The 22,983-nt window shown below is 45.3% G+C and overlaps 1 long non-coding RNA gene across 1 annotated transcript in view; it reads right to left on the bottom strand.

Annotated features, from left to right (window-relative positions):
* The window catches only part of LOC146829100 (uncharacterized), a 114,573-nt gene extending 98,368 nt beyond the window's left edge, over window positions 1-16,205 (bottom strand). Inside the window, exon 1 of the long non-coding RNA XR_014961908.1 lies at window positions 16,076-16,205. This is a non-coding gene — a long non-coding RNA (uncharacterized LOC146829100). The remainder of the gene's footprint in view (window positions 1-16,075) is intronic.
* Window positions 16,206-22,983: the final 6,778 nt, after the last annotated feature.

Raw genomic sequence — 22,983 nt, 5'->3', positions numbered from 1 at the left:
TGTGTGGCCAGCCAGTGTGCTTTTGTTTTAGGCTTGCATGTGTTCTTTGTTCCCCATGCTTTCTTGCTCAGGCGTCAATTACGATGGAGGTCGTAAAAAAAGGCTCCGACCTTCAACCGGAGGCTTTCCAACCCCCATTGTTGGTTTCAATTCCGACCGGCTGATTATGTATCAGCCGGTCGTAATAGAAACCGGCTGGTCATTCTTGCTGGATTTTGACAGGCTCAAGGAGCCCGTCGGCCGTCCGGAACTGGCTCATAATCCGTAATTTCGGATCTAGATATTGACCTTCCCTTTCATCTGAGATTTTGATCGGGATTGTGAAATTGTTTAAGACTTCTGTACATTTATGAATAAAAGTGTATGGATTCACACCAATAAAATATATTAGAGGTGTGGCGGACCAATAAAACACACACTCTGTATGTGATTACAATCCTAGGCCCTGAGGAAGTCGACGGGCAACTTACCCGAGACAAAACACGTGTTGGCTACTGTTCTTATCCTGGTGCTTTTAATGAAAACAAAGAAGATTAAAGGAATAAAAGAAGAAAACCAGTTTGTTTGAATTATTGGACTCTAAATTGTTTTAAGGATTGTTGCCTACAGGCTCAACTGCCTTGTCTTTGCTCGGGAATGTCTATTTGTTTTTTCAGTCTTTCCTTTTGTCACCTCTGTGACGGAGGAATATTGGGGCATAGGTGGCTGCTCCCCTTGATGTTTCCTAGAGCATTCTTCTAATATTGAGTTATACTATTGACAGGAATTTGGATGTGCGCAAGGTTGTAACCCTGCCATGGTTCGAAGTTATATCGTAATCCCAAAGGGCAGGCCTTTCCGCCCTTGGGATTACAATGCACACTTTCTGCCATGGTTTCCATGCCGGCCTGTCCGACATGGAAACCATGTCAGAAAGTGTGTTTGGGAGCCCCCAGCAGGGCCCCCTTGTGTGTGTGGCCTCCAGTTGTGGGGACGAGGGGGCACCTTGAGGTGCCTGCCACGGGGTGCAGGTATCATCAGCACCTCCCATCTCTCTATGGGAGCATGTATTACGGTCATTTTACAGCCGTAAGGCATGCGCCCATAGGGAAATGTAGGAATGCGATCAAGCAGTTTTCGGTTGCATCCTAATTAGATGGTCAGAACAGGAGGTCGGTTGGTCGGTTGGTCCCAAGACTGAGACAGTGTTGGGCAGACTTAATTAGGCCATCAGTGTTGTTGTTGACCATGTGGCACTGGCTGGCAGCCATTTTGTGCGTCCAGCCAGTGTGCCTTTGCAATAGGCTTGCATGGAAGGATGAGATATCATAATATGCTTGAGGATAATTTCACATATTGTTATTTTTTTTGCATTCAAAACTTTCACACAAATTTTGTTTATTACATGTTTATGTAAATTTTTTAATGTCAATTTTTATTTATTTAATTTTTTTTTATTCCATTTAAATAGAAATCTTTTGTCATTTTTTTCCCATTTTGCCTCGGTCGATCCATCATCCGTCCATCCATCCATCAAAGGGGCACAGCGCGCCACAGCATTCAGGCTTTTAGGAATATAATACAATTTCCTACTGGTGGACACCCTGGCTGCGGTGCACTTTAGACTCCAGCATCATTCATTTTTGTAAGGATTAGCATTCTATTTACCCATTTAGTTCCCTGAGTGACACAGGTGTCTCCTTTCGAATATATTGAACATAAAGGAAAGACCTCTATCATTCTTTATATTGTGTGTTATATTCTGATGAGGAATTATGGTATGGTGACGGACGTGGTTTGCCTTTAAAGTGGTTACCTAAGTTAACAAAACAACAACACCAATATTGGCTTTGTCTGTATTATTTCAAACTGCAAACAATTACTTGTTTCACACTAAATGTTTTTCTTGATTGTTTGCTTTTAGGTGCACAAGAGAAGAGACGTCACCCACAGTACTGCCAAACAGGAGGCCTGTGCAGTCACACGTCAGTACTCCAATCCCTTCCTCATGTGCTGCTTGGTTCAACTGCCAACTGAGAGCTTTATGACGATGGCCCCAAAAGAAAATGACCAATGAGAAGAATCAACTTTTACCATTGGTGTGCTGGCTATAAACCTTTTTGGCAAACTTGTGCCTGCTGCACCGGCCCCTGGGGAGCAAGCTGGGCGGAGCATTTCTGCATCAACAGCACCATCCAAACCTAAGCTCAGGATCACGTCTGTCAGTGAGGCAGCTACTGCAATCATGTCAACAAGTAGTGACATTGAATTGGATTTGTCTCTTTTGCAAAGTAGTACACAATCATTTCAAGAAGCAGAGGAAAGTGGACAGCAGCTGCAGCCAGCAATAATACATTTCTCTGATGTTAGAGTAGAAACGGAGGTTACGCTTCCTTCTGAGCAAAAACGTCCTCTTTTAGAAACATTGGCTCCCAGATCTTGAGCAAGGAAAGGGAAGGTTACTACTCCACCATTTTGTCCCAGTACCACTACTGATGATGATGATAGGGACATAGAGTGGACCAGGAGACAACAGGAGAGGCAAGGGAAAAGAATAGTTCCTGAAAGACTTAGACTTATGGAAGGGGATGATGAGGAGGATGATGATGACGAGGCAGTCATTGTGGAAGGTGATACAGAGGAATCTGACATTGCTATTCAACCTGTTTTGAGGGATGTGGCATAGGTAGCATCGCCCCCAGCTCTCATATTTGCAAAGTCCCAGCTGAGACCTGAACCACCCCCTTCCTCAGGAGAAGCAGAGAGGCAATTGATGACATGCCCAGCTACCTTCACCAGTTCTTCAAGCATTGGTAGTGGCACAGTAATAGAGTACTTCTCCCCAGTTTTGGACTTTTTTATGGTTAGCAAAGAAGGGGAGCACAGTGCAGTATGCAGCATCTGTAAGACACACGTTCATTGAGATAAGCGTGGTACAAATTATGATACTGGAAGTCAAACCGCCCGTATGAAAAAAGACCACACAATTAAAAGGGAGGAGCAACTTCAACAAATTACTGAACGTGGTCATGGTGGTGATAATATCTGAGGAACATCAGCTACAAGTCCAATCATGGTGGAAGGGGATGATGAGTAAGAAGAGAGTGACATCTTCATGCAAAGCAGCCATGTCCCCAGCAGTGCACCAGCAGAATCACCCATCTCTGCGACTTTACAATGGTAGAAGAATCGGAGTGAGATGGAGACACAAATGCATACAGTGAGTGCCGAACCACAACACACATTGAGTCTACCGCCACCATCCATTTCTCAAAAGATGCATGTGTCGGTGGCACCAAAAAAGAAGTAATCCAGGCTACTATTATGGGCTTGCTTAGGCTGGAAGGGCCCTACGAGCGGATCCACCCAACCGCATGTTTGAACAATTAGAAGCTGCCAAAAATGTTAGTGCTGGCACAATCCATACAGGAGGACGCTGTGATCTAGTCCCTGGACAACAGAATGGCGTTTGATACCATGGAATGGCCTTTTCTTTTTTAAGTATTGGCAAAACTGGGGTTTGGTCCAAGGTTCCTTGGCTGGGTACGCCTCCTATACTCTGAGCCACTCGCACAGGTGGCTGTAAACGGAGAAACCTCCAAAATCTTTCCATTGCCGATCGGCACCTGTCAGGGTTGCCAACTCTACCCCTCCTTTTTTCCATGGTTCTGGAGCCACTCACCGCATGGATGCGGGTGGATCCTGTAATGGGGGGTCTCCGCTGGGCCCCGCAATGGGAGGACAGAATATTGGTTAATGCGGATGACATGCTCCTTTATCCTGCAAAGCCCATACGTTCTTTGGCAGAGTATCAGGATACATGATTAATTGGGGGGAAATTACTACTTCTCATACTTAGCGGAAACTCACCCACGCTACCCAAAGGACATGCAATTCGAATAACCAGAGAGGGCTTCACTCACTTGGGAACCTTTGCCACCATAGATCCTGGCCTATCATATGCCCAAAAACTCATCCCGCCGCTAGAACGGTTAAAGGCAGATGTCCAACACTGAGGTCACTCCCACTCTCGATACTTGGAAGGGCATCCTTTTTTTTTTAAATAATCTTTTTATTATTTTTTAAACACAAAACCAAACCGGCACATACAAAGTCAGAGCACTGTTTGAAATGTCCATTCTAATAACGGCATCCTTTTTTAAGATGATGGCACTGCCTCATTACCTTTATGCCATTCATAATGCACCATTGCCAGTCCGCGCAAAATATTTTAAGGCAATAAATTCTGAGCTATTCACTTTCTTGTGGGATGGAGGAGCCGCACAGATTGCACTCAAAAAGCTTACTCCGGGTTTGTATGATAGGGGAACGCCTTACCTTACATACAGAGGTATTACTGGGCCAACTAATCACTATCAACCAGTGGGTATACTTTCCTGGCAAAGGACCCTCAATCCAGATGGACCGTTGGACGATGTGTCCTGGTGGATACCTAAGAGCCCTTAATGCATCGCCCCCGCAGGCGCAGCAACAAAATCCCACACACTTTACAACCAAAATCTGGCAGGCAGTACATAGGGCGTTAGGCTGGGGCAACAAACTGATGCAATCTACCCCCTTATGGGACTCGAAGGCCCTAGGGACACTAGGGAGAGACCCGGGATTTAATAAATGGGAACTCATAGGCATATCAAAAATTGGGGATCTGTGGGCACGGAGCACAATACTCTCCTTTACAGACCTTCAGAGGGAATATGACTTGGCAGACTCAGAACTCTTCAGATATCTACAAATCAGGCATGCACTACAATCGGCAATCCCCGCGGGTGACCATCTTCCAGAGTACTCCCCACTTGAAGACCGTCTGCTTGACGGTCATATGACTTGTAAAGCAACTTCCCTCACATATAAAAGACTGACAAATAATCTACCCGACGCACTCTTACAATTACGGGAAAAGTGGGCACTAGACGTTGGTGGATTAGATGATGATGAATGGTCAGAAGCGCTAGCCTCACCTAGAGAGGTAGCCGTCAAGGCAGGATTTAGGTTGATCCAACTTAAGATACTTCACAGGGCTTACTACGCCTGCAATACACTCTTGAAAATGGGTAGGATACAAACTGAGAACTTTCGCTGTGGGTGCCATCAAAAGGGCACCTTCTTTCATAATATTTGGGAATGCCCTGCCAGACAACCCTATTGGAAGGCAGTGATAGCAAAAATAAATGAGGTATGAGAGGCGTCGACAACCCCAACGTCAAAATGGTGTCTCCTGAATATCTGGGAAGAAGTAACCATCACAACAGTAGGGGAAATTTGGATGACATTGGGTTTGATTGTGGCCAAAAGAAACATAGCTCGCAATTGGGGAACAGCACTGCCCCGAGCCTCAAAGACTGAAAAAAAGACATGGACTTCTATATGGTGGCAGAGAAGACAGGTTACACTAATAGAGGCTGCCCCGGGAAATGCACTAAGGTGTGGGGTAAGGGAAATGATGTAAAAGGTAGGCTGTGTACACCCCCTCACCCCCCAGAAGGGTGTTAAAAGACTAGCAGAGTGCCCAGAATTGAAAGGGTCCCATTATAATAATAGTGTTATGTCACTCAGCTGAACAAGTCACCTGATTTAACTGTTTAATGATGTCTCCTGGTGCTGGACTGTATTGATTTGTTGATTGTCCTTGTTTTTCTTTGTCCTTTCCCTTCCCCTCTTTTGCATCCCTCTTATGTCTTAATAAAAATATTTATACAAAAATTAAAAAATGTTAATGCTGCACCTCTTCCCTTTTTCTTTTGTGGAAGGAGTGGGATTCTAAGAACTTGTGGCAGCCATCTGCCCAAAATTGAAGGTACCAAGTCGGACCTATGGTGCCAGAGTTGCTGTTTCAGTGCTGCATCACAATGTGCTGCAGCTGGTTGGACAAGCTTTACAGCAAAGTGTTATTCACCCCATCCACCTGATGACAGACATGTGGACCAGTTGTCAGGTGACGGATTACATGTGCATCACTGCTCACTGAATCTCTTTTGTGGGGGTAAAGCAAAAGATATCTGCAGTTCTTGGACATGGAGAAAGTTTTAAGACCATTCGGCAGCATGAAACATTGGCAATATTCGCCATGGAGAAATCAAATACAGCTGTAAACGTCTTGGAGGAATTTAACAGCAAGGTGTATGAATGACTATGACCCAGAGGTCTTAGAATTGGATTTGTTGCCACGGACAATGGCAGTAACAAAGTCAAGGCCATGTCAGATGCACGCTATTTCAAGGTCCTGTGTTTGTCCCATTGCTTCAACCTGGTGGTGCAAGACCTCCTAAAAAAAAGACATAGTCAGCAAAATACTGACTACCTGAATCTGCACTCATTTCAGCCATTCTTTTAAAGCCTGGAAGCAGTTTCTGATTATTCAGGTTAATATTGGAGCACCAGTTAAATACAGGAGGTGCCAAAACGTTGGAACTCAACCTATTACATGTTGCAACATCTGTTCTAGAGTACAAACAGATCAATGATGATGTCATTCTCAGAGGAGGGGATGCAGTTCGGAAAGCTATGACCATGGATGCAAACAAATGGGGCCAAGTCAAATGCCTGACACAGATGCTACTCCCTTTTGAGGTTTTCACATGGGACATTAGCAAGGAGGACAGTACGATGGGCCAAGTTATCACATTGTTGCATCTCCTACACGACCAGGTTAAAAAGGTATGTGAAGGGGGGAAGGAGCTTGCCTTTCTTCAAGATGGCCGCGATCTAGGAGAGCTCTCTCAATCGCCACCAATGATCTTCATAATCCTTGTGCAAACCCTTTAAGCGCTGCCGCTGTGTAGGGGAATACTATTGCCGCTGTTAAACGCTAACGAACGCACCAGTCGCCATCTGAATTGAAGCAGTCAAACCGAAGGTACTGACCGTGACGCTCTACAGGCGCTGAGGTGAACGAGGCTCTCCGGCTACGTGGAGGACTACCTCGCCCCAGTCTTATACGTGATTACTGGGCGAGTGGTTCCAAGGTGCGGCGTGAAGAATCCAGCGAGAAACGGTGGTGGGGAGCCTGGCGCAACATAGCTGAGCACTGCCGGATTGAGAGAGACACACCCGGAGCAGCAAGATGCCCTCGGGAATCGAGTGCCTGGGCCGGGAACTCCCGCAGTGACATTGAAGACTGCAGTAAGCAGAATTGCAGGGAAAGGGCGCGGATCACTTAGTAAGCAGTCCGCACCTGATAAATACCGACCCGCAGAAGGAAAGCTTTCCAGCAGCGCTGAGACGGAGGGTGCCCATGCAGACATTGGGGGAGTAGGCTCAGGCTGCCTTGTTAAATACCCACTGTCGAGTCCTGTGCTGACGCGGGCCGTGTCCAATAAAGCGCAGCAACTGGGACTGCTGTTTTGGTCCCTTGAAAGTACGAAGGCTAATGTTGGACACAATCTGAACATTAGGTAGCCCAGAGAACACTCCCAGAAGAAGCAGTAGAGTGGGGACAGAATAACCCTTCGAGGTCCTGTGCGCTCATCAATCCCCCGAGTGTGGGAGACGGTTGCAGTGTGGGCAACTAAAAGAAACGAGGAAATAACCATAACCCCCCACTGTTGAACATAGGAGGCATTCGGAGGGTGACAATAAAATTGTGCAGGGGGCGGTCCCTGAGACCTGGCCTGCTCCTGATCTCCCAGCAACACTATGCCTCCGAGCAAACACTGATTCTCATTAGTAAGGCACCCTGACAGGCGCACTTGCACCTCAGCTTCCCCGACATTATGGGTAAAACAGATAAGCTCCTGCCCAAGCTGCAATTCGACCTACGCAAAACCCCTAGGTCGAAAGATTCCACACCTGTTGAACATGATTCCACCTCGGACGATCCGGAAGCGGGAGTGGATATAGACATGAAACAGGCGTTTCGTAATATTCAACAAAGTCTCTCCAAGATAGACAGCAAAACTGATGCTCTCTCGTTCTGCATGTGTCAGAGAGGCTGGAGAAGCATGGCGGCAGGCTCGTTGCGGCAGAAAAACGCATCTCAGACATAGAGGACGTTATACGAGCTGACGCGAATACAGATAAAGAGAGGGACAAAATCTTGCAAGCTCTACAAGCCAAGGCTGAAGATCTCGAAGCGAGATCTAGACGGAACAACGTCCGCATTTTGGGAGTCGCTGAATCAACCAATATCGGCAATATGGAGCAGTATGTAGAGAAGCTACTTGTCGAATTACTGGGCCGGAACACGTTCTCGGACATACTAGTTGTAGAACATGAGTATCGTTCCTTTTTGGCTCCCAGGACAATACCAGGAGCTGCCCCTTGGCCTACAATAGCGAGCTTATTAGAGGGATCGGGATGCGGCTTTGCGAAAGGCTCTAGAACTGGGAACACTTCGCCATGAGGCTACAGAAATCTCTCTGTTGCCCGACTTCAACATGCAAGTGGAAGAAGCGCGAAGACTCTTCATTCTGGCGAAAAAGAAACTTCGGGACCAAAACCTGGAGTACAGCATGCTGTACCCAGCAAAGTTGAGGTTCAAAATAGACGGTAAAATGCAGTTCTTCACTGACCCTAAGCTGTGCTACGCTTCATCAAAGACAAAGAACAGCACTTGGTTCACCAAGGTTCACCAGGCTTCTCTCAATCAGGTATGGAGGGCTCCCCAAGGGTTTTGGAAGAGCAAGATTCGGAAGAGTGACTGTCCGGGCAGAACATACGGTATAGAAAAAGACTATGAGGGTAACATGGGTATACAATAACATGGTGATGGGGGACTTTCGTGAGCTCAGCCCCGACTTGAATGCATGGGCTGGGGATGCCTAGGAAAATATTATAGAGTAACATGTTGGACTGCTTGATATATAAAAATGGGCTCGCTGGACGCACAAAACACAGGGTGTAGCCCCTCACAATGACACTTGCCTACAGTTAAATGCTACTGTAAATATAATAAGGGTGGTATAGGGAGTTGGGCAGGATGGCAACATATGCCCCCAAGTGTATCACACCATTAGCGCTGTTCTTTTTGGGGTTCTTTTTTTGTTTTCAGGGATTGGGGAGAGGTGAGGTAGATCTGATAGCCACGACTGTTGGGGATTCTTGTGGCGTGGGTGGGAATGTTCGTTATATTAGAAGGGGTGCGTGTACTGATGTAAAAATGCAACAACAGTTACACACAGTACATACTACAGTCAAGGGGAGTTTGTTCATTGAAATGTTCCGTTATCACAAATGACTGCGGTAGGTGAGACTGCGCAGGTCCTCCAACTCATGACCTGGAATGTGTTTGGATTAAATGATAATAGAAAGGTTAGAAGATTGTGCACCTATTTAAAACAACACTTCGTGGCTATCGCAATTCTGTAGGAGACACATCTCACCCCAGAGCGCAGTGGGGCAGTACATCGCAAATTACAGGGGATGTGTTACTCTGCGGACTACACTTCCCATGCCAGAGGGGTCTTGATATGGATTGACAAGAAAACGGGGGTAGAGATGACAGGCTTGCTTTGGGATACGCAGGTTAGGTTTGTGGGAGCCTTTTGCAAACAAGGTGACTTGAGGTTCCTCCTGGTGGGAGTGTAAGGCCCAAACTACGATGATCCCCATTTCTATACTTCATTAATGGTCAGATTAGTACAGTGGAAAGGTGTCTCGCAGGTGTGGGGAGGCGATTTCAACTGCATATTAGACCCAAACATAGACAGATCCCAGGGCCCGCCTAGGCGTCCAGCAGCTGCCGCAGTAGCCATACAAGATATAATGCACGCAGAAGGCCTCATAGATATTGGAAGACATAGGTCACCTGGTCAGAGGGGTTATATACATTACTCCTCTGTATATGACACTCACACTCTAATAGATTACTGGCTAGTGTCTGGGGGTTAGATTCCAGAGTTGTGGCATGTGAACACCTATGTAAACAACGAGAGAGAAAGGGAGTTACTTGTGGAGCCACTCTTGGTCCCCTTATAGTCAATCAATAAACAAAGGAAGAGTGATTCCAAATGAAAAGCATTACCTGAGGAGTCACAGAGTGTGTTTTAAAAAGAACCCTCACTCACCAAGCTAGTTGGTGACATGCTTCATCATAGGGTTCATTAAACACTGCCTGCTCGAAAGAGAATCTCTACAGGTATGGTGTGTGGTGGGGGGGCAAAAAATAGATTTTATACGTATTCCAGTCCTGCCTGTAGGATAGGTATCCTCCCTAGCTTCTTGTTTCTCAAAGTAAGCTTTAAATTTCAGTTTTCTAAAGAATTCCGAGACCTTGCAATGCAAATTAAATTTATCGAGGCGGGCGGTTGGTACAAAGCACAAACCTCGATTGAGTACTCTTTCTTCAGTGGGCGTGAGGGTAACAGAGGACAGGTTAGTAATCAGACTCTCTGGTTGCTTGTGCCTACCTGTTGTTCCTGTGATTTGCTGCGAGTGTTGCTCCCTACTGGGTCGTCTTCCTCCAAATGAACTTGGTTCATCCCTCTCCTCCTTCCTCTGCCTCTCCCTAAAAAAGGCGGTCTATATGTGTTCTGGGGAAAAGGAGGTGGTTGTGGGGCATGTAAGAAAGCTGGATTCTAGCCCATCAAGAGGTATTGATGGTGTAGGTGGAATTGATTAGGGAAGCCTCCTCCTCCTGGTTCAGGGTACTGGACCAATTGCTGTTGTGTGTTGTTATATCTATTCCTCCCCTTTGCCTGGATTTGAAACTACCTCCACAGACCCACTATTGTTGTAGGAATTGTCCTTAGAAACATCTGAGCTGTGAGTGCTTTTTGTGGGAGGAACAAATTCTGGACTGGCATAAGAATAAGTCTTGTAAAAGGAAAAACGTTTCAGATCCTTCTGAAACTTCTGAACTTTAGACTGTGTTAGATTCTCCTTATGCTCATTAATTTCCTTATGCAGTTTATCCAGCTTTTTTTATACGAAGTGATGGTGGTTTTAAAGTGGCTTTCAGTGAGCTGAATCTCCACTAACATCGTCTCTGAAAGCCTTAATGCAGTTTTAATAATGAGGACTAGCCAGTCGGGTGTGCAGTGCCACGTGATCTTGGCCCATTCCTTTCTGAAAGTGGGTGCATTTGTTACTAATTACTAATTAGTTACTAATAAGCCTTTCTGTGCCGTGTTATTCCGGAGGTACTCTGTCAAGATTGTGCCATGTAGAATGGTTCTGCTTTCTCTTTCTGATTTGTTTCCCTTCAGACAACACTGAAGGTCCAAAACTGTAAGTTAACGGTATACCTGGCCACAGGTGAGGGTGTACCTTAGCACGTGCATAACCCCGTGGCTTACCTGGTCCTGACAAAAACCCCGCTATTTGCATAAGGAGTCTGAAACATGTAGACCGGCCACCACTTATTCACTGTGGATCTTATTGGCTAATTAAGCCAATTTTAACATCCATATTCACCACCTTTTAATCTTACCTTACTTCTCCACTATTAAAAGTCTTTCAGATAAGTAAAGGTAATTTTAAACCTCACAGTATTATTTTTCACCCCCTGCACCATTCAAAAACCTGCTCCGCTGTAATCAGGCATCGTAGCACACCCGAGAGGCACTCAGCCCCTCGGGCGGAAACCCTATGATGAAGCATGTCACCAACTAGGTTGGTGAGTGAGGGTTCTTTTTAAAACACACTCTGTGACTCCTCGGGTAATGCTTTTCATTTGGAATCACTCTTCCTTTGTTCATTGCATGTGCACACTTCCCACAAACATATTCTGACCACTCCCCTGTCCGGCTTGTTTTATAGTACAGGGCACCAAGAAGTCCACCCTTCATATTGCGTTTCCTTATTCACTCTTGGACCCTGTATTCAAAGAGGGATTTGCAACAGCGATAGAAACCTTCTTCACTTGTAACATAGGGACGGTACAATCATTTGCCACAGTGTGGGAAACATTTAAAGTCTGCATCAGAGGGGTAGTGATCTCCACACATGTGGGTGTACTGTGCTCCATTCGTAGCAGATTAGAGACATTGGAACGGGAAATAGGTCACCTGGAACAGAATATGACAGGAGCTGGGACCGCTCAAACTACCGCAGACCTTAAACAGAAATTGGCTGAGTTCATTGCCGATGCCAACGACAAAATTAAACACATGGGGAAATATGCAACGGCACACGGCTATGGGGAACATGAATGACCAGGTGCCACTCTGGCAGGGATATTGTGACCCAAGAGGGAATTAGATAACATGGTGGGCATGATTGACGAGAGCGGGAATCCATTACGTACCCCAGAGGACATTGCTGCCCATTTTCGATCTTATTATCAAAAATTGTACACCTCTCAAATCCTTACAGACAAGTCAGCACTAGAGAAGTACTTGTCATATATTAAGATGCCGTGGCGTGTGACTGAACATAGGGAGCATCTGATGGTGCCTCTAACATCTGATGAGATACGAGACGCGTTATGGGGAATGGCAAATGTGAAGACCCCGGGGGCAGACGGTCTCACAGAAGCCTTTTACAAGGAATTTTAAGACCTATTGATTCCCTATCTTAAAAGGCTGTATGAGGAGATGGCGGAGTCCGGCATTATGCCACACTCTATGCGCGAAGCGATAATTGTCACCTGTTAAAACTGGGAAAGTCACCTAGTCCTTGCTCCTCATACAGGCCCTTATTCCTGCTCAATGTTGATGTCAAGCTCTATGCCAACATTTTGGCTAATACATTGGTGCTCCGGTTGCCGGGTATTGTTCGACCAGAACAGGCGCGGTTTGTCCCAATTCGTAACCTGTCTCAAAATCTGAGAACTTTGTTTGGTACTGTACAGAGCTTGAAACCTGACATCAAGGCAGTGGCGGTCTTTCTCGATGCCAAGAAGGCATTTGACTCCTTGGAGTGGAGTTTTATGTTCGCGGTACCTCAAAAGATAGGAGTCGGGAATATCTTCTTCCGTTTAGTGTCCGTATTATACACATTACCCACAGCTAGGGTGAGGATTGGAGATGAGGTTTCCCAATCATTTAACATTACCCAGGGAACGCGCCAGAGCTGCCCCTTCCCCTTTATTGTATGCGATAGTTGCCGAACAATTTGCTTGTGCCATCCATGATTATCAAACACACAGAGGACTGAGATTCCCCCAACTACACGTTAAATATTTCTGCCTACACAGACGACACTTTACTATACATTTACAATCCAGAGGTGAATCTGTCTCCAATGCTGTGAGAGGTGGTTAAATTTGGTGGTCACTCTGGGCTGCGTATGAATTGGGATAAATCCATCATTTTCCCTCTTACTCTCAGCACCACAAAGCCAACTATGGAGTTTCCACTACACTGGACCACAGATTTGGTTTGGTACTTGGGCATTTAATTCCACACAGACCCTGCAGTAGTGATGCAGGAAAATTATGGCAGGGCCACTCAACGGCTAACAAAAAATATAGATAAGGGGGTTAAGCTTCCACTCTCATTGATAGGCAGAATTTCTCTTGTGAAAATGGTGATCCAGCCACGATTCCTCTTTTTATTCCAAAACATACCTATTCCTCTGCTGAAACACCTATTCAAATGCTGGCGTACACAGCTAATACAGCTCGCCTGGGCTAGCAAACAGCTTCTCATACGGTGGGATTCAATCACTTTACTCTATGAATTAGGTGAGTTGGGTGCTCCTGATTTGGAGCAGTATTATAGAGCTGCGAATAGTGTATTCGCCCATTACTGGATACATGACCCACATGACACACCCTTTCTATACCTGGAAAGAAACGCAGTGGCACCTCACTCTCTACCCCAAATGCTCACCCAGACGGGCCCCGAAGACTGCGAGTCTTTGATTCCATAGCGGTTACTACACAAGCCTGGCAAACATTATTATATAGGCAGGCAGGGGCCTTTCTATATGCTCTGGAAATGCCCCTCCAGTGGTGTTTATGGTTTCCGCTGGGCCAAGATGTGAGGGCAAAATAGGCACTGCAAACTATAGGTATTAATACAATAGGAGATTTCTTCAGAGATGGCGCATTGGCGACCTGGGAAGCGTTACAACAACAAGACAGGCAGCCGATGGGCACAGCAATATTAAATTTTTTTAGGGCTAGTCACACTTGGCGCACTCTTATAGACGATGATCTACTGGAGCCGCAAACTATGGGGACACTCACCACCCTTATTAAGGTTGAGGAACCTCTTAAGCTAATCACTAAATTCTACACTAGCCTCCAAGACGCTAGCAAGTCAGAAGTTCTAGTTTGGATTGGCAACGTGACCTGGGCGCTCCTCTCAGTGACAAGGAATGGCAGTATTGCTGCGCCCGTACACGATCAGTCTCTCTTGATGGGAGGCACCGGCTTATCCACTTTAAATTCTTGCACAGGACTTACTGCACCCCGCAGCGTCAGAAGATTCCCGCTGACACAGATGCGGAGTGGAAGGTGTGGGGTTCTGGCATTTAGCTTGGCAATGCCCGGGGATTTATGACTACTGGGGTAAAGTGTTCCAGGAGTTGGGAACCATTATCAGCGCAGATTTGGAACCAGACCCCAAGATGGCGCTTCTTGGGTGGGATCTCTCTGTCAATAAGCAGGTACGTCCATTGCTGGCTATTGGACTCTTACTGGCTAAGTGCCGGGTGGCGCTCCGCTGGATGAGAGGCCCACTTCCACGAATTAAAGAATGGTATGCGGGCATGCTGTACTGCAATACGCACTCCAATGCGTATAGCTAACTACTCCCTCCCAGAAGCCATCCCAGGAATTACTGGGGGCAACACCAAACACAGCTCTTAAGTAGCTGTGATGACGCTATCTCAGGTTCGCAGACTACGACCAATGCAGCATTGTCGCAGGAGGCAGGAACTTAGTCAGATGAGGGGTTTACGGGAGGAGGCTGTACCAACCAGCAAAGTCAATGAATAAGGAGTAGACCTATGATGGGGCACCGGTCTATAGAATAACATGATGAAACCACATGGGATGCTATACTAACCAAAGAAGCAACTGTATAATTGGAACTCCCTGAATTCCTAATTCATGCTTTCGAGAATTAATGATCTTTTGTACTGTTGTGATCTGTTGTACTGATACGCCTTTCTAAAATGCAACTGTGTTCTAAGGTATATGTATTTGTTCTTTGATAAAACCAATCAAAATAAAATTGTTTTAAAAAAAAGAGGTGTATGAAAGGTTCGCCCCCGCAGGTGTGATTGAAAATACAGAAGCGCATGCCTTGGTTGAGAGCTTAATCCTTTGCTTGGCTTGTAATACAAGGCTGAAGCATGACGTCATCAAGTCCAAAGTGTACATCTGTGCCACATTACTTGATCCACAATACAAAAATGTTCTGCCCACTTTCATTCCTTTTTCTGAAGGGGATGTTTCAAAATGCAAGAGGTGGAATGTAGAGATAGCTGGAGACCTGGAATAAGAATGTCTGGAACTTAGAGTCCCACCCTGCAGTTCTGGGGTGTCGCCTTCAATTTCCAGGGAGGGCAGTTTTGTCTCACAGAAGCCAACAACACCATCAACCAGAACATCAGCAAACACAGCAACAGAAGGAACAGACCCAACCTCTGCATTGTATTGGTTTCAATCAGCAGGGCTCAAGTCCAGTGCAGAGAAGATGGCAAAACAGGTTGAACCCTTTCTACCAACCATCTTTTTGCCCATCCATCCATTCTATCAACTATCCTTGAGTTGCCCATACTAATCCTAAAATACATATTCCACATTTCCTTGTCAAAAACTACATTTAGAACTAATGCATTACAGTAAATGATCTTTGAATCTTTTCTCATTTCTCAACCCCGTTAGTGGACCAACTCAGTCTCTCTTTCTTGCAATGCATAGATACATACTACACATCACTGTGAAATAGCTTGGAAATGTATGAACTACATAAACAAAGACACAGAGAGAATGAGCTACTCACTGATATCACTGATTCACTTTAGTGACTGGAGAACAGTCTGCAATGGCTTCTAAATTAATTAGCCAAAGTGAGCACCTATTGATGAGTGTGATTAAGTAGCGCAGAGCACCTGCCTAGAAGAAACTAGAAACTGGATCACATGATAATATTCCAATGTAACTTAACTCTGAGTGTGAGCAGCATGCTCTTCAGAATTTATTTTTAGCATTGTAACACAAACACAACAAATAATTAATACTCACTGAGCATCGGAATCTCGACGCCCAGAAGGTTGAGCAGGTCCTGTTCTCAGTCCGAGATATCCGCCTAGCGGTGCGTCTGCTGCTGGACGGTGTGCCCAACCTGGTTGGTGTACCGCACGCACTGGCGCACCCTCCCCCAACACAGCTGATGCTCCAACAAGGGGTATCCACTGCCGGGTCTGCTGCCTGCTAACGTCATGGAGGGGAGGTGGTTCTGCACACAAAAAATAAATTAGTGCTAACTGCCCGCAAGGAAGCCGTCCCTCTGCCATGGCACTGGGTGAAGTAGAGAAGAAGGAAAAGGAAGGGAAAGGAAAGGAAAGAAGAAAAAACGAAGGAAGAGGAAATAAACAAAATTAAAAAAAATTCACAAAAAACACCAATTTAAAAAAAACGTGAAATATACGCACACAAAGACACACAATGATATAATAAATAAAATGAGGGGTAGATACGTTTAAATTGGGAGGATTAAAGAGTTTAAGAGGAATTCTAAAAATAGGCCCAGCATCATAACAGAGAATAGAAAAACAAGATGGTTGTGCCCATGCAAACTGCGTGGTGCCATTCACATGTGATTTCCAACTAGGGGATGCACATGAGAACCACATAGTGCTGTTTGTGCACGATTTGCAACACATTGAACATGGCAACAGGAACAGGTGCCTAGCAAACTCTGCCTGCACACGGAAATCCGCATAGTGCAGCACAATTTTCTAACCACAAACTCTGCACAGGCATAATTAGGACTTTGGAAGTACCTTGAATTCCAAAGTCGAATTTGCATCTAATTTTAATTTGAAAGCAGCGTGCAAGGCTTGACTGACGTTTAAAATGACAACAGTGCACACTTAAGTGCATTAAATCTGCTGGACCTCTAAACCTGCCTGCCCTACAATATACCGGGGGGTTACAGGTAGGCTGCCATTCCAATTGTAATTACACCTAATTACCATATGCCTTTTAATCAGAGCACGGGCCCTGGGTCTGGGCTAGCAGACCCAGGGCACAATCAGTCAGTAACCATCAGTATCAGTTAAAAGATGGGGATGATCAGGGCAAAAGGGATGACTTTCTCACACAGCCCCCCCCCCCTCAGAACAAAGGTGATGGGTAACCAACCTGCACCCTGGTATTCCATATCAGCTAAGTTGAAAAACCTGGAAAGTCCATCTGCATTGGCAGTGCCAGGTCTGTATTCCACTTCAAAGTACCTCCCATGTAGGAAAATGGACCACCTTAACAGTTTAGGATACTCCCACCTCATCGGCATTACCCATCTGAGAGGTCTGTGGGCCGTTTGAACATGGACGTGAGTGCCAAACAGGTATTGTCACAGATTCTTCAGGGACCAGACTACAGCAAATGCTTCCTTCTCAATGTCACCCCATCTTTGTTCTCTGGGGAGAGGTTGACTACTAATGAAGGCAACTGGCTGATCTAGGCCCTCCTCATTTACATGTGACAACACTGCCCCAATCCCTCGCTCTGAAGCATCTGTCTGAACCACAAGTTTCTTAGTATAGTCAGGGGCCAGTAAAACTGGTGCTGAACACATCCTTCAGCATGTCAAAGGCCTCTGACACTCTGGATTTCAAATGACTTTCTCGGGTTGTTTTTTTAGAGGTGAGTTCTGTCAGGGGAGTCACAATGTTCCTATAGTTTTGAACAAACCATCTATAATGCCCAGTTAGACTCTGACATGTGTCTGGGTTTTAGGATCCTCCCAAACCAGAATGGTCCAAATTTTGAGTTGGAGAGGTTACACATGGCCTCCACCTACAAGGTGGCCCAGGTATACCCCTGAACTCTTCCCTATCTGGCACTTACTGGCCTTGATAGTCAGGCCCGTCTGTTGCAGTGCCTAAAGCATTCTTTCATGTGGTCCAGGTAATCCTCCCAGGTGTAACTGTACACAGATATATCATTCAGTTAAGATGCATAACCCAGTTCGAACCCTGCTCACCAACCTTTGGAAGGTGGCAGAGGCATTCTCTAAACCAAAGGTCATCACTTTGAATTGAAAGTGACCCTCTGGTGTTGTAAATGCTGACCTCGCCTTTGCTCCTTCACTGAGGGCAATCTGCCAGTAGCCTGACGTCAAGCCACATGTAATCAGGTACTTTTCAGCCCCTAACCTATCAATGACATCATCAGCTCTAGGTATACGGTAGGCATCCGTCTTAGTGACTACATTCTATCCTCTATAGTCCACACAGAACATTAACCTCTTCTTTCCTCCTTAGGGATTATGTTTGGGCACCAGGAGCACTGGGCTGGTCCATGGAATATCAGTGGGCTCAATTATCCCCAACTCCAGCATCTAAGGTACTTCAGCATTGACGCTAGCTCTGACCTGTTCAGATAACATGTACAACTTGTTTTTGACACGTAAGCTGTCACAGTCTCAACATCATGTGCACGTCAGTTGGTGATAATTGTGGTCAAAGAGATCAGTCCTGCAAACTTCCCCTGCACCTTCCTGCAGCCTTTGCCACTCCCTCCACTAACCCATCTTGCAAATTGTTGGAGAGGGGTCTGTCAATTGCTAGATCTCCTTTTTGCCTCCTTCATCAGTGACCATTAGCATGGTGTGGAAATATGGATTTTTCTGGTCAGTTATGTCCCCTATCTTGGACCCCAACGGTTCTATGTGCATGTTACAAGTACATGTATGTTCCCTCCAGTTCCAGTTATGAAGACGCAAATACATGTGCGTCCACCGTTAACATGTCCTCTGTTGATCCGCCATGAATGGGCCGGATATTCCATTCCTAAGTACGAAAGGCCACCGCCTTTATATGGTTCACTTATGCCATTTTACAGTCCAGGCAAGTAGGCCCTGATTCTGTCATCAAGCTTTTCTTGCTTTCTGTCTCTGAAGCTCCAGTCCGAGCCTGCATCTGTGACCATGAACTTTGTCTCATCCTCTGCGTGGCTCACGATGCCCGATATCAGCTTGCTGCCTGCCAAGAACTGTATTTCACCTTCGGAAATTATCTGCTCCGCTCCCTGCCCAATGCATTCCTGTCTAGTAGTTTAAGTAAACATTCTTCCAGCTACCGAGCAAAGGGCCCGGCTTCTCTGTCTTTATGCAAGTAATTCATAGCCCTGTTACTATGGAAGATTCCTGCCCTCGCATCTAGTGTAGACACTTAGACGCTTGTACACACACTCACAGTCAGTATAGAATAGATTTTGTTCGAGAGACCTTTCTTTTTGGATAACACAGTTCTTTAAACATAAGATGTTAGATATGATTTGGGATTAGGTTGACATAACCCCAGACTTTTGTCTCCACATGTAGAGCTAAATGTCAAGTCCCTTTCTCCCTCTAGCCCCACGTCAGTCACACGTCATGCGACTGCGCACGCATCTCTGCCAAATATTTCTGCTGACATTGCAGGATTCTCCAGGTATCCACCCACACATGACAAATTACCCATTATCATCAAGTGGACGCCCACATGGACGCCCACCTTCACGCCTACTTACACGCCCACATGCTCTTATCTCATTCTCTCTTGCTCTTTTGCTTACGTACAATTGAGAAATGTATATATACTGTACTCTGTGAATAATGTTTTGAGAATATTGAGAATACTTTTCAGTCCCTTCCAGATCCTTTTTTGGTGATGGAAATATTCTCCCTTTGACTCGAGTTAATGGAATAAATCCCTTTATGAACCTGATACCACAGACTCAGCCTCTTGCTTTATGCATGATCTTATTTATATTTTAAAAGTCTGACAGCGTAATATTTTATTTACCACATAATGGCGCCCGAACAGTTACATCTCTTTCCCCACACGCCGGAGATGAAGGTCCAGTTTTGCCCCCTTCCACAGCCGTGATGGACTTCAAGCGCGCACGTCGCGGGTCTTCCCGCCAACTCCCTCAGGCCAACGAAGGGGACAGACTGCGACCAGGCATCCATACGAGGCGGTGAGGAACGCAGATTGTCCTACCCAGAGCCCACCTGCGAGAGAGCTGTGTCCGAGGTATACAGAGGCCCACCAGATTCCGAAGTTCCGAAGTATCCAGGTCACGAGTCGAGTCCAGTCCAGCCCAGTCCGGTCCAGTCCAGTTCAGTTCAGTTTCCGAGGCCTTCCGTTTCCGAGCTACCCGGTGAGTACCATTACTGGGGAGGCGTTCTGACGTGCACATAGGTTGTGCCGGTCAAGACGGGTTTGGGTACACAAATCCGGTCTGCACTGTTTCAGCAGTGTATCTGTACTGTTTAGCAGTATATCTAGTATATCAAGTAATAAATTCAGAATACTCAGATAATGCCGAGTATTATGTTTAGTGATTAAGTTTTCCTTAGATCGTCATCATCATTGTTGCTCAGTTAAATGTTAGATGTTAAATGTTTTAAATACGTTCTGCATATTGTGGTGTGAATGACTGTTCATTATTGTGTTCATTGTATTAAGTGTGTTCAAGTAATAAGGTCTAAAAATGCCGCTATTTTCAAAATTAAGACAGATCAAAACTAGAAAAGGGGTACTCGAAGAAGCTGTTCCCATTCCACCTAGGGACACTCCAGGGTACTTTATGTATCATAAGCATGGCCTAGATGCCGTATTATTTCTTGATTTATGGGTGGACTGCACCAGGGATTTACCAGAAAGTCAGAGGTGGCCCGCAGTTGGGACATGGGATGCAGATTGCATCATGAGAGTAGAAGAAATGTTATGGAAAAAGACAGCCAGACAGTGACTGAAATATGACATTGAATTATGGCGTAAAGAATTGCATAGACGCACAGAGTAAACGCTCAGAAAAGAAGAGAAAAGTAGGGAGGATTCAGACAAAGCCCGAGAAAACGTGTTAGTTGAGGAAGGTATACGAGTAAAAGCAGAACAAGTAGATGGACAACGAAACACTCTTATGAAAGAGAAAATGTAGACCAGCTTGGAAGGATGCCATTGAGTTTTGGCGCAAGGAGTCACATAGTAGGTCAGAGTAAGTGTTTCACGAAGCAGAGAGGAGTAGACTGGAGTCTGGAAAAGCCAAGGAACAGATGTTACAGGAGTAATTGGAGTAGGTAAAATGAGCGCAGGCTGACAGAGAAAGAAATACTGACGTTGCTGGTATTTATCCCGTCCTTTCAGAGGACCTAGCAAGAGTGGCCCCAGTAGAAAGACCAGTTAGAGTGCCACCGCAAGTACCGCGATACATATAATAATGATATAGTAGCCCGAAGGTTCTTGAGCCACCCACCAAATGAACAGCGCATGGCTGGTGTTTACATGGTCCAACATTTGACTACGTTGTCAATAGGAAATTGAGAGGGGTGTAGCTAGAGAAGGAGCAACACCTGTGATTTGATGACACCCCTAATGTACAAAGTGTTAATGAAAAATAATTAGTGAAAAGTTTAGCTTGAGAAAAATTGTGGGTATTTCGAATTTACAAAATTGTTCCAGAATCCAGGTTTGTGTTCTTGGTGGTCCAGTGAGCCAATGTGCTGGGTCAAGTCGGTAAGATTATGACCCCCTGAGTGCAAATTGTATGTAAAAATAATTTTTCAATTGGGCGAATTATTGCAGTTTTTATGGAATTGAGTAGTCTTTTTGTCTTTGACAGCTTCAGAGTGAGGAGAAAGTGGGGGCTGTGTAGAGCAGAATGTGATACAGAAATCAGAGACAGATTCTGACCTTGTAGCCAGTGTAGGTGGGGGCCGGTGAGAGGAGCAGAACAGAGGCACTGCTTAGAAAGCTTCTCTGACATCGCATCTGTGTAATGCCTGCAGGCGGAGAGCCTTGGGGGCAAGGAGTAGGAAAAACAAAAAAAAGATGGCTGGCAGCCCAGGCTCAGGCCGCGCTGAGGGGCTATTTTTAGCTTCTCTGATAAGACAGGGCAGCTGAGAAATGTAAGTCGAGAAAGATTCCCTTGTTCTATTCTGTGCAAAACAAGTGCCCCGAGGAAATGTCTATGGAGAAGATTTGTTTTATTTTTTAGCAAATGTTATATTGCTTCTGGCCAGAAAGTAAAATGTTGCTCTTGCTTGGAATTTTAAGGGCTATGTGCCTATATAAAAACGATTTTCAAATTCAGACATTTTTGAATTGTGGCCACAAGCTGCCACCAGTTGCATTGGATAAATGATCCAGTGGTTAAAAGTCTGTGAGGAGAGATGAGAGGTGCGTCTTCGTCTGGGACATTAGGGTACATTGTGTACAAAGATGCATAGCTCATTTTTATAAAAGAAAACAAACAGGTTCGTGTGTTCTTCATTTTTGATTATTGTTGCTGATCCTGTGTGTCAGACTTGACACGGTCATCATTGGGATGACCCACTGCCAGATGGGGTTGTATAGGGCAGGTAAATAAGTTATTGATTATAAGCCTGACAAATTAAGCAGGCCAGAATGTTCGCCTCTGAGCTGTAGGTACTGTAATTGCGCATCGCTGCTCATTTATATATGTTAGTGCAATTGTCTATGCTTTCTGTGCTTGGTATACTGATGGCTTGGCATATGTATTTTATATATGTTTTGTTTTTGTGTTGTATTGACCAGTCTGTTTAGCGTTTAATACCAAGTTCTCCTGTGCAAGTACAGAGATAGTCGTGACGACGGCGATCTTTGCACAGCGCTTGGCTGGAACTTGTTCACAATTACTAAATTTCACAGACGTGATATTACCTTTATCATGCTGTCAAAATAGCAGACAACACGTTATCAGTGTATGTCTAATTGGTGTTGGAGATGAATGAAATAAAAGGAAAAATTATGCAAGACTAAAATATTTTTCACATGACTGCCTTTCTCTTATAGACAGGCAGCCTCGGTCATATGTTTCCAGATTGGACATTGAGGAACAATTATGATCTGTACACTCGCATCTTAACTCTTGAAAGGCCTGTTTTAAATAAGGACTGCCACCACAGAGTGACAAAT

This window comes from Triturus cristatus, chromosome 5_2 (genome assembly GCF_964204655.1).
Source record: "Triturus cristatus chromosome 5_2, aTriCri1.1, whole genome shotgun sequence".
Lineage (NCBI taxonomy): Eukaryota > Metazoa > Chordata > Amphibia > Caudata > Salamandridae > Triturus > Triturus cristatus.
The sequence above is the reverse complement of the archived record's forward strand: the minus strand, read 5'-3'. Positions and strand labels throughout refer to the sequence as shown.